At 53.2% G+C, this 9,794-nt stretch overlaps 1 pseudogene; it reads left to right on the top strand.

Annotated features, from left to right (window-relative positions):
* Window positions 1-8,258: 8,258 nt before the first annotated feature.
* Window positions 8,259-9,067, top strand: LOC148162940 (histo-blood group ABO system transferase pseudogene; annotated as a pseudogene).
* Window positions 9,068-9,794: the final 727 nt, after the last annotated feature.

Genomic DNA, 9,794 nt, shown 5'->3' with positions numbered 1-9,794 from the left:
GGGACTCCTGTCTCATGCTTAGGTATTCCAACCATTTGGAGTCTATTTTTGTGTGTGGTGTAAGCAAAAGGTCCAGTTTCATTCTTCTGCATGTGGCTGTCCAATTTTCCCAACACCATTTGTTGAAGAGACTGTCTTTTTTCCATTGGACATTCTTTCCTGCTTTGTCAAAGATGAGTTGACCATAGAGTTGAGGGTCCATTTCTGGGCTCTCGATTCTGTTCCATTGATCTATGTGTCAGTTTTTGTGCCAGTACCATACTGTCTTGTTGATGACAGCTTTGTAATGGAGCTGGAAGTCCGGAATCATGATGCCGAGGGAGTGGGAATTTTTTACGTCACTGTAATAGTTGGTCCCTTGGGGGTGGGCAATTCCTGTTCTACTGTTGACGTTGTCTCTAGCAGTTTGAGTATGCATTACAATCCCATAGGGAAATGGCAGGGGGGTTACAGTGGTCGGCAGGCTATTGTTGTTGATGATATTTATGAGTGGGTTCCATATGATGAGATGTGAGTTCCTATGGATAGGGATCCTCATTAAGTGCCCATAAAGAGTGCTTTTTCTGAGTTTAATAGTAGATATAGTTTAATTACTTTTAATAGCCCTCCTTCTTCTTGGTCCCCCAATGACCAGTGCATTACAATGTTGCCTGCATTTTATCCGTGTGTGGATGAGTGTTTGAGAACGGAAAATGTTGGCAATGCCTCTACAAATTGCACACTGGAACATCGAAAGAATAAAATTGTATTTTTGAGAACAAAATAGGAAGTATCCTCCTGTGATTCTTAGTTTAAACCAGGGGAGGGGGCCTTTTTGTGGTATTGGTAATGAGTATCATAGTCCTTCTTAGGGAACATTATCAGACTGTATTGGGAACTTGGTCTTTGTTATTGTGGAAGAATCAGGAGTGGACAAATTATTTGTCTCCTGTTTCATTATCCATGAACATTTCCACAATATTTGATTTCACACCTCTGCCATTGTGAAATCATCCCAGATTTGGCACCAGCTCACCCTCCTGTGCAAAGGGTATGTTTCAACCAAGAAAAAAACAGCTTCTGGGTGACTGGGAGACTCTAGGATCAGAATGCTGTTGGTAAGCACTCTTACTGTGATCCTAAATTCTGAACAAGCTCCTGACACCCAGACTAAATAGAGTTCAGATTTAGAAACTTCAGATAGAAATTTTGTGTCCATGGTGACAACTAAAGAACACGTGTGATCCTTAAACCGAACTCTAACCCTTAACTTTAACCCTAAAAGCTAACGTGACCCTAAGCCCCAAACTGGAACCCTGAATCTCAAACCTGAAACTGAACCCCACACCCAAACTCTGGACCCAAGCCCTGAATCCAAGCCCTGAACCACGAACCCAAACCCTGAACCAGAACTCTGAGTCATGAGCCCTGAACCCAAACCCCAGCAAGAACCCAAACACAAATGTGACCTTAAACTTTATCCCCTAAGCCCTAAGTCTTAAACCCTAAATCATAAGCCTAAAGCCCTAAACTGTAACTCCAACCATTACCCTCACGCTCACCCAAAACCCTCACCCTCACCCTGATCCTAAACCCAAACCTTGATCTAGAACTCTGACCCAAACCTGAACCTGAACCCAGACCCAAGCCCTTGACCACACTTTGTTTATGCATTCACCATGGATGGACAGTTGCATGGTTTCTGCCTTGTGATTATCGTGAACATTGTTCGGGTTTGGGGGCTAGGGTTAGGGTCTTGGGCTTGGGTCAGGACCAGGCTTGAGATCAAGTTTGGGTCGGAATCATGTTCAGTCAGGACCAGGGCAATTTTTGAGTCAGGACTGTTGTCATTCCGTATTGTTTCCAATTAATTGTTTCTTAGCTATTTTTGGAGAAGTTGGGGGGATATTGGGCTCCATTCAGCTTGAATTTTCAGAATTTAATGGCTTCAGCTGGACCCAGGGAGCGAGCAGGTGCTTCCATTGAGCGGAGAGCTCACCTTGTCCTGCACTGCCTCCCCCGCCTGCAGAGGGCGCACGACCCCAGCTCCCGCCCGGAGCCCAGAGCCCGGCCTGCGCAGCCGCAGTGACAGGAGCCGGACCTCCTCAGAACCTGAGGTGGAGGCTTCTGGGGGCCGTGGGGCGCGTCCACGCTGACAGGAGCCCGTCCTCCTCAGGCCCCGCTCTGGAGGCTTCTAGAGGACACGGGGCGGTGTCCGCAAGGACAGGAGCCCGGCCTCCTCAGGACCCGCTCTGGAGGACGTGGGGCGCGTCCACGCTGACAGGAGCTCGTCCTCCTCAGGACCCGCTCTGGAGGACGTGGGGTCCCGTCCACGCTGACAGGAGCCCGGCCTCCTCAGGCCCCGCTCTGGAGGACGTGGGGCGCGTCCACGTTGACAGGAGCCCGGCCTCCTCAGGACTCGCTGTGGAGGCTTCTAGAGAACACGGGGCGGTGTCCGCAAGGACAGGAGCCCGGCCTCCTCAGGCCCCGCTCTGGAGGACGTGGGGTCGCGTCCACGCTGACAGGAGCCCGGCCTCCTCAGGACTCGCTGTGGAGGCTTCTAGAGAACACGGGGCGGCGTCCGCAAGGACAGGAGCCCGGCCTCCTCAGGCCCCGCTCTGGAGGACGTGGGTCCGCGTCCACACCGACAGGACCCGCTGAGGAGGACGTGGGTCCGCGTCCACACCGACAGCACCCGCTGTGGAGGACGTGGGTCCGGGTCCACACCGACAGGACCCGCTGAGGAGGACGTGGGTCCGCGTCCACACCGACAGGACCCGCTGAGGAGGACGTGGGTCCGCGTCCACACCGACAGGACCCGCTGCGGAGGATGTGGGGCCGTATCCACGCTGACAGGAGCCCGTCCTCCTCAGGCCCCGCTCTGGAGGCTTCTGGGGGCCGTGGGGTCCCGTCCACGCTGACAGGAGCCCGGCCTCCTCAGAACCTGAGGTGGAGGCTTCTGGGGGCCGTGGGGCGCGTCCACGCTGACAGGAGCCCGGCCTCCTCAGGCCCCGCCGCGGGAGGACAAGGTGAGGAGAAGCCGTCTGAGCGGGGACCGCGGAGGGGGCCCGAGCTCACGGGACGCAGCGGAGGAAGGGCGGGTGCGCAGACCGCGGGGTGTCCGTGGCTCTGTGTGCGGTGACGTGGGGTCCCCGCGGTGCCGTGCGCGGGGCTGTCGGGGCTCCGCTCTCCGGCCTCGGATCCGCTCGGCGGCCCCCGCGGCCGTGTCCACGCGCACCCGGAGTCGGTTCCTGGGCTGCTCCCGCGGTCTGCGGTCCGGGCCGGCCGCCCGCCGCTGTGCTCCGGCTCCCCCGCCTCGGCCCCGCGGCTCCTCCCCGCGTCCACACCCGCGTCAGGGCTGTGGGTTCCGTGTCTGCGAAGACCCCGCTGGAGGCCCGTAGCGGCGGCGCGGACTCGGCGGACGGCGGGGGGAGAGTAGACGTGTCCGCAGCGTGCGCTCTGCCCTGAGCGCGGGGCGTCTTCCCGGCGAGTCTCCCTCGACGTCCGCGGTCCGTGTCTCACGGGGTCGGAGGGCAGGTGTGTCGCTCCTGGGGACGTGTGCTCCTCGGTGTGTGGTTCTTCTCGATGCGGCTGTGAAGGAGCCTGTGCTCCGCGGGTCTCGTCCCGACGGTGTGTGAGGAGCGCCTGGAAATGCACCGGATTTTTGTCTCTCGGGTTTGCTCCTGGCCAACTTACCGAGTTTATCCGTCCTGTTGACCTTAAACTGAAAGTGCCGGTCGTTTTACCGGCAAAATGGGCTTCTTTGGGAGGAGCAGAGACTTGCCGTCCGGGACAAGCCAGCTCCGGCCACATCGCGGACGAGAAAGGACGGAGAGGAACAGCGTGTCGTGGGGAAGGAGGAGGCAGCGGGGGGCGCTGTTCCGACGGGAAGTCCGCCGGAGAGAAGCCGGCTTCGCGGTGACGGCGGCTCGCCCCCCTGAGCTGCGGGGAGCGTGGGCTTCCTGGAGGAGCGGACACCTGCGTCCTCCGCTCCGGGGCCTGCGACTGACGGGTGTCTCCCGTGGAGGCTTCCGACCCCGGGCCTGTGACTGACGGCCGTTCCCGTCCCTGACCCTGAGCGCCGGGCTCCCCGCTCCGGCCTCCCCGCTGGCGTCCCCAGTCCCCTCTCCTGAGGTGCCCGTCTTGCATTTTCACAGTTCTAACCAGGTTTTGGGGGAGGGTTGTGGAAAATGGGAATTCCAGATCCCACTGCTTCTGCTGCACCCGAGACACGGGGGCTGCTGATTGAATCCTCCCGCGAGTCTCTCGCTACCACGTGGCCTCCTTCAAGGGCCGGTGGGCTCTCCGCGGTGGGGGAACCGGGTCTGGGAGGGCGCGGCCTCCGTCACAGTCTGGTGTCGTCTCTGCTTCCGTGACCTGGTGCCGCCGTGGCGGTTTGAAGAGTCGTGGACTCTGCGGTGATTTCAGAGTGCGGTCAACCTGTCACCGCAGCACAAATACGCTTTATCTCCACACTCAGACCCCAGCTGTCGTCTCCTTACCACATTTACCACACGGGGTGCTTCAGGGCGTGTTACCCCAAAGAGGGACACTGTCCCGCGGAACCACCACATACCCGTAAATGAGGAAACCATTACACTCTCCACATTATAACCCAGACCACAGACCCACTTCCACTGCTACCACCTGCCCCACATCCGAAATGGCCTTTTCCATTCAGATCCAGTTTTCTTTTTCTGGAACTGCTCCGAGACTTTCCCTTATTTTCACAACCCTGATGGGTTTAAGGATTTAAGGATGAATTTTGAGCCATTTACAGACGGCGCTAATCTGAGTGGTATTTTCTCTCTGGCTTCTGTCACTTGGGCTGTTTTCAGTGTCCATCCACGTGGTGACATGCATCAGTCCTTCGTCCACTTTTCCACCGTGACTAAACATAAATAACCTTTACCACCTAAAACATTTCAGGTACACAATGCTCTGGCCTTAGCTGAGTTCCCACGGTTGTACCTCATTCTCCAGAACATGTTCATTCTCCCCGAGGGAGACTCTCTATGCATTAAACACCCAACTCCCCGTGATTTCTCTGGAGAAGGGTCATCCAAGTCCTTTGTCTATTTTAAAATTAGGTGGTCTTTTTGTTGAGGAGTTGTAAAAGCTCTTTACATCTTCTGGACAACAGACGCTTACTAGATACATAATGTACAAATATTTCCTTCTGGGGGCTGTCTTTTCACTTTCAGGATAGTCACTTCTGATGTACCAAGATTTTTAATTTTTTCCAACATTTGTTTTAATAGTGAGGGAGAGAGAGTGTGCGAGCGGTCGGGGGCAGAGGGAGAGGGAGAGAGACTTTCAAGCAGGCCCTACCCTGACATGGGGCTTGATATCATGACCCTGAGATCATGATCTGAGCCAGAATTAAGTTAGATACTTAACTGACTGAGCCACCCAGGCGTGCTGAAGAGATTTTTAATTTTGAGGATATTATTTTATCTATTTTTTCTTTCTTTTCTTATGCTTTGGTGTCAGAGCTAAAAGCATTGCTAAATCCAAGGTTATGAAGATTTATCCCCATTTATTTCTTCTAGAGTTTATAATTTTACCTCTTACATTTAAGCCTTTACTTATTTTGAGCTAACGTTTCTATGTGGAATGACGTAAGGGTCCAGTTTCATTCCTCTGCACATGGATAACCAATTGTCCCCCAATGTAATGTTGTCCACCCTTGTCAAAATTCAGTGGACCATAGAAGAAGGGGTTTATTTCTGGTCTCACTTAAATCCCACTGATCTGTATGCATACCTTTTTAAAAGGGTATGCAGAACAATAAAAATTGTTATTTTATTTATTTATTTAAAACATTTAATTCAATTAATTAACATATAATGTATTATTTGCTTCAGGGTGAATGCATACCTTTACAACAGTATCACAACGTTTTCTTGACTATTGCTTTTTTATTAGATTTGAACTTTGGAAGTATGACCTTTCACCTTTGATTATCTTTTTCAAGATTGTTCTGGCTAACTTGTGGTCCCTTGAAATTCCATATGACTGTTAGGATTAGCTTGTGCATTTCTTCCCAAAGGCCTTTGTGAATTTTGTTGGGAACACATTGAATTTCCACATCGCCTTGTGTTCTACTGCCATCTTATCAATAGCATGTTTTTTCCTCACCATGGGGTGTCTTCAGAATTATTTAGGTTTCCCTTACTTTCTTTCAGCAATTTTTGTAACATTCAGTGTACAAGATGTGCACCTTGATTACTTCTATACCTAAAAATTTGTTAATGTTGATGTTCCCTAAAATGGAATTGTTTTCTTAAATTCCTTTTTGGATGATTCATTGCTAGTGTATAAAATAAGAGAGATTTTTGTGTATTGATATTTTGTCCTGTAACTGTGCTGAATTAGGTAACTGGCTGTAATCATTTTTGTTGATTATTTAGGAAGCTCTATGCAAGATGATGTTATCCCTGGTCTCTGATTAGACAGAGTTCTAGTGTTTCCTTTCACATGTGGATGCCTTCTTTCTTGGCTTATCCTTCTGGGTAGAATTTTCAGTACAACATTGAGCAACAGGTGAAAACCAACAACCTGTCATTGTTCCTGATTTCAGAGTAGAGCTGTCCATCTTCAGACTTAAGCATGGTGTTTGCTAGAGATTTAATGAGAAAATTACTCCTTACTCCTGCTTTCGTGAGTATTTATATCAGCAACAGACTTTGGACTTTGGTTAGAACATTTTCTGCATCAATTAATATGACCACATGATTTATTAAAAATTCATTGTGCTGTATAACATTGCTTGTTTCACTCTATTGAATAACCTTTGAGGTGTTTGTGCAGAGCCACTTGCTTAGGGTGCACAGTCTATGAGCTCTTGGTTTTGCAATTCTTCTGATCTAGCTTCTTACATCTCTTTTAAGAAAGGTACAGGAATGTATTTTGCTGATTTTGTGGGGTTGGTAATAGTGGTTAGGGTTAGGAGTTAGGGATTAGGTTTAGGGTTAGGTTCTCCCTCTCCTCTGCTGCACAGAACCCATTCTCCTCTGTAACTAGAGTGATATTTTCGGAACATAACCTTTGGGCCTTTCTGTGGTCTGCTCCCCTCCTGCCCATCCTCTCCAGCCTCACCTCTTCCACCACAGCCACCCTTCTGTGGGCCACCCAAGTGTGTGGTCGTCCCACATGTGCCCTGGGCCTGACTACAAGCCTTTGCTTTTGCTCTGCCCTCTGCCGGGATCCCTCTTCTATCCCCCTGCTTCATATCTGGCTTGTTCCCCCATTGGCTGGGTCTGGGCTTGCCCTCTGGTGACCTGACTCATGTCTGCTGGTTGAGTGTGCTTATCCCCTATTTAAATGTAGTGCCCGCCTTCCCTGTGTGAGTGATTTACTAACCTGCTGGGTGTGGGGCATGCACAGGGAAGTAGCCTTAGCACCTATGCAAAAACATCAGTCTCAGAGGGGCTCACAACGCTTGCCTATAATGGGGGACCTGCTGTCCTCACAGGGGGGAGCAGGTAGTACCCTTAAAGGGTGACCAGCCATGGAACGTGGTTGGACAAGACTTCCAACCTTTTGGGGCCGGGGAGATGTAGCCTGGACCTGGAAACTTACACCCTTGGATTCAAGCCTGGGACCAAAGCAAGCCCCCTCTTCTTCCTGGTGTCGTCTTTTGCCTTCCCTGTCCACGGGCTGGACCTGATTCCTGATGTGGCAGAGTTTGAGGGTGACCCCTCCTAGGAATACCAGTGGCTTACTGAGCACCTTGTCAGCAGGATGCCCAGTAGCCTTCCAGGGAGGACCCTACAGGAAGTGGAGACATGTCTGCGGGGGCCAGCGGCAGCCCACTCAAAGCAAAGTGGGACTGGTGTCCGGCCCTGCTGATCCTAGCTGCTCTGTAAGACATAGAAATGAGGGCTGTGCCCAAAGGTGTTTCCTTCCTGGAAGGTGGGGATGGGATTTGCAGGGGGGTGGCCAGTGGAGGGCACCTGCAGGGTTTGCCCAGGAGCTCAGCACAGGCGGAGTGTTCCTGGCTCCAGCATGCTGACTGTGGGGCTGCATGGGTTTCCAGCCTCCAAAGCCTCAGGCTCCCCTTTGGAAGACAGGCTGCTGATGACCCCCATCTCGGGGAACAGATATTAGGGAGGTACTGCTGGCAGATTCCATCAGGAAGGTCAGGAGTTGGCTGTTGCTTAAAGCAGCCCAGGGCCCACCCCCTTGAAGAAGGTGCACATGTCCATGGCCCCCAACTCTGGTGTCCTGCTGCCAGCCTCTTGCAGTGACCCTCTTCCTGCCCTGTCCACTGCCCCTGTGGATACGTGGTCTTCCTGGAGCTGTTCCTGCAGACACCAGAGAAGGACCTCATGGTAGGGCACGGGGTCAACTACTAGGTTTTCACCAATCAGCCGGCTGCCGGGCCCCGTGTGCCCCTCCAGGTAGGCCGAAGGGTGGTGTTCCTCATGGTGGACACAGGGTCACTTACTACGTCTTCACCGACCAGCTGGTTGCTGTGCCCCGTGGGCCACTCTGGGAGGGCCGGAGAGTAGTGGTCCTCGAGGTACACGGCATCCTGCTCTGGCAGGATGTGTCCATGCAGCACAGAGCAATGATCAGCCGCTTCCACGAGCAGCGCTTCTTCTGTGACGTGGAAGACCAGGTGTGCGTGGACGTGGATGCGGGAATGAAGTTCTGGGACCATGTGGGCATGGAGATCCTATCCCCCCTCTTTGGCACCCCACACCCCGTTTTCTACTGGGCAGCCCATGAGGACTTGAGCTACGAGCGCTGGACACAGTCCCAGAGCCACATCCCCAGGGACCAGGGCAACTTTTACTACATGGGGGCCTTTTTTGGGATTTGGTGGTGGAGGTTCCCCGACTGACCTCAGCCTGTCACCAGGTGATGGGGGTCAACTGGCCCAATGGCATTGAGGCCGTGTGGTCCGATAAGTGCCACCTCAAGAGGTACCTGCCAGGCCACAGGCCCACCAAGGTGCTGTCCCTGGAGGACCTGTGAGACCCACGGCTGTTGGGCTGGCCGCCCCATCATTCCCCGGGTCATGAAGAAGCTGAGATCCATGGCTGTGCCCAAGAATCACCAGGACACCCAGAACTCATGAGGAGCTGTCCCCAGAGGAGCTGTGGGACCTGCGGTATTGGGCTGTCCCCTGAAGGACCTGTGGGACCTGCGGCTGATAGGCTGGCCCCTGTCATGAAGAAGCTGAGATTCAGGCCAAGCCCAAGAATCACCAGGACAAACAGAACTCATGAGGGGCTGCCCCCAGAGACCATGCAGGACCCATGGCTGCTGGGCTGGCCCCAGAGGACCTGCGGGACCCGAGCCTGCTGGGCTGGCCCCCCATCATTCCCTGGGTCATGAAGAAGCTGAGATTTGGGCCATGCCCAAGAATCACTAAGATACCCGGAACTCATGAGGGGCTGCCCCCGTCTCCATCAGGAGGTGCTGCCTTGAGCGGAGCCATCAGAGCAGATTCCTACTTCTGTCCCCTTGAGGGAAACAGTGGAACCCAGCACTGCTTGCACGGGCACGCCAGCGCCCCAACCACTCCTGCGCACAGGAGGCCTGCTTGGGGGCATAAGTTCCTCTCTTTGTGGTCACTACATTTTGATCATTTCTGTGTCCTTTACAGCTGTGAACGGCTCCAGTTTTATATCAGATGTTTTTCTGTGTCAATGCTGAGCAACCATCTTAAAAAGAACAATTGAGGGAAAAGGTTTTCTCCGTGGTTCTAAACAGAAATCTCCTGTTGGGGCTGGGAGCAGTCCTGTAGCAGCCATGGACCAGAACAGGTGCTGGCCGGGTCTTCCCTCCCAGTCCTTACACCT

Source organism: Eumetopias jubatus, unplaced genomic scaffold, assembly GCF_037043125.1.
Source record: "Eumetopias jubatus isolate StellerSeaLion01/CBP00866 unplaced genomic scaffold, mEumJub1_p1.0 scaffold_12, whole genome shotgun sequence".
NCBI classification, from domain to species: domain Eukaryota; kingdom Metazoa; phylum Chordata; class Mammalia; order Carnivora; family Otariidae; genus Eumetopias; species Eumetopias jubatus.
Note: the sequence above shows the minus strand (reverse complement) of the source record. Positions and strands in the feature narration are given on the sequence as shown.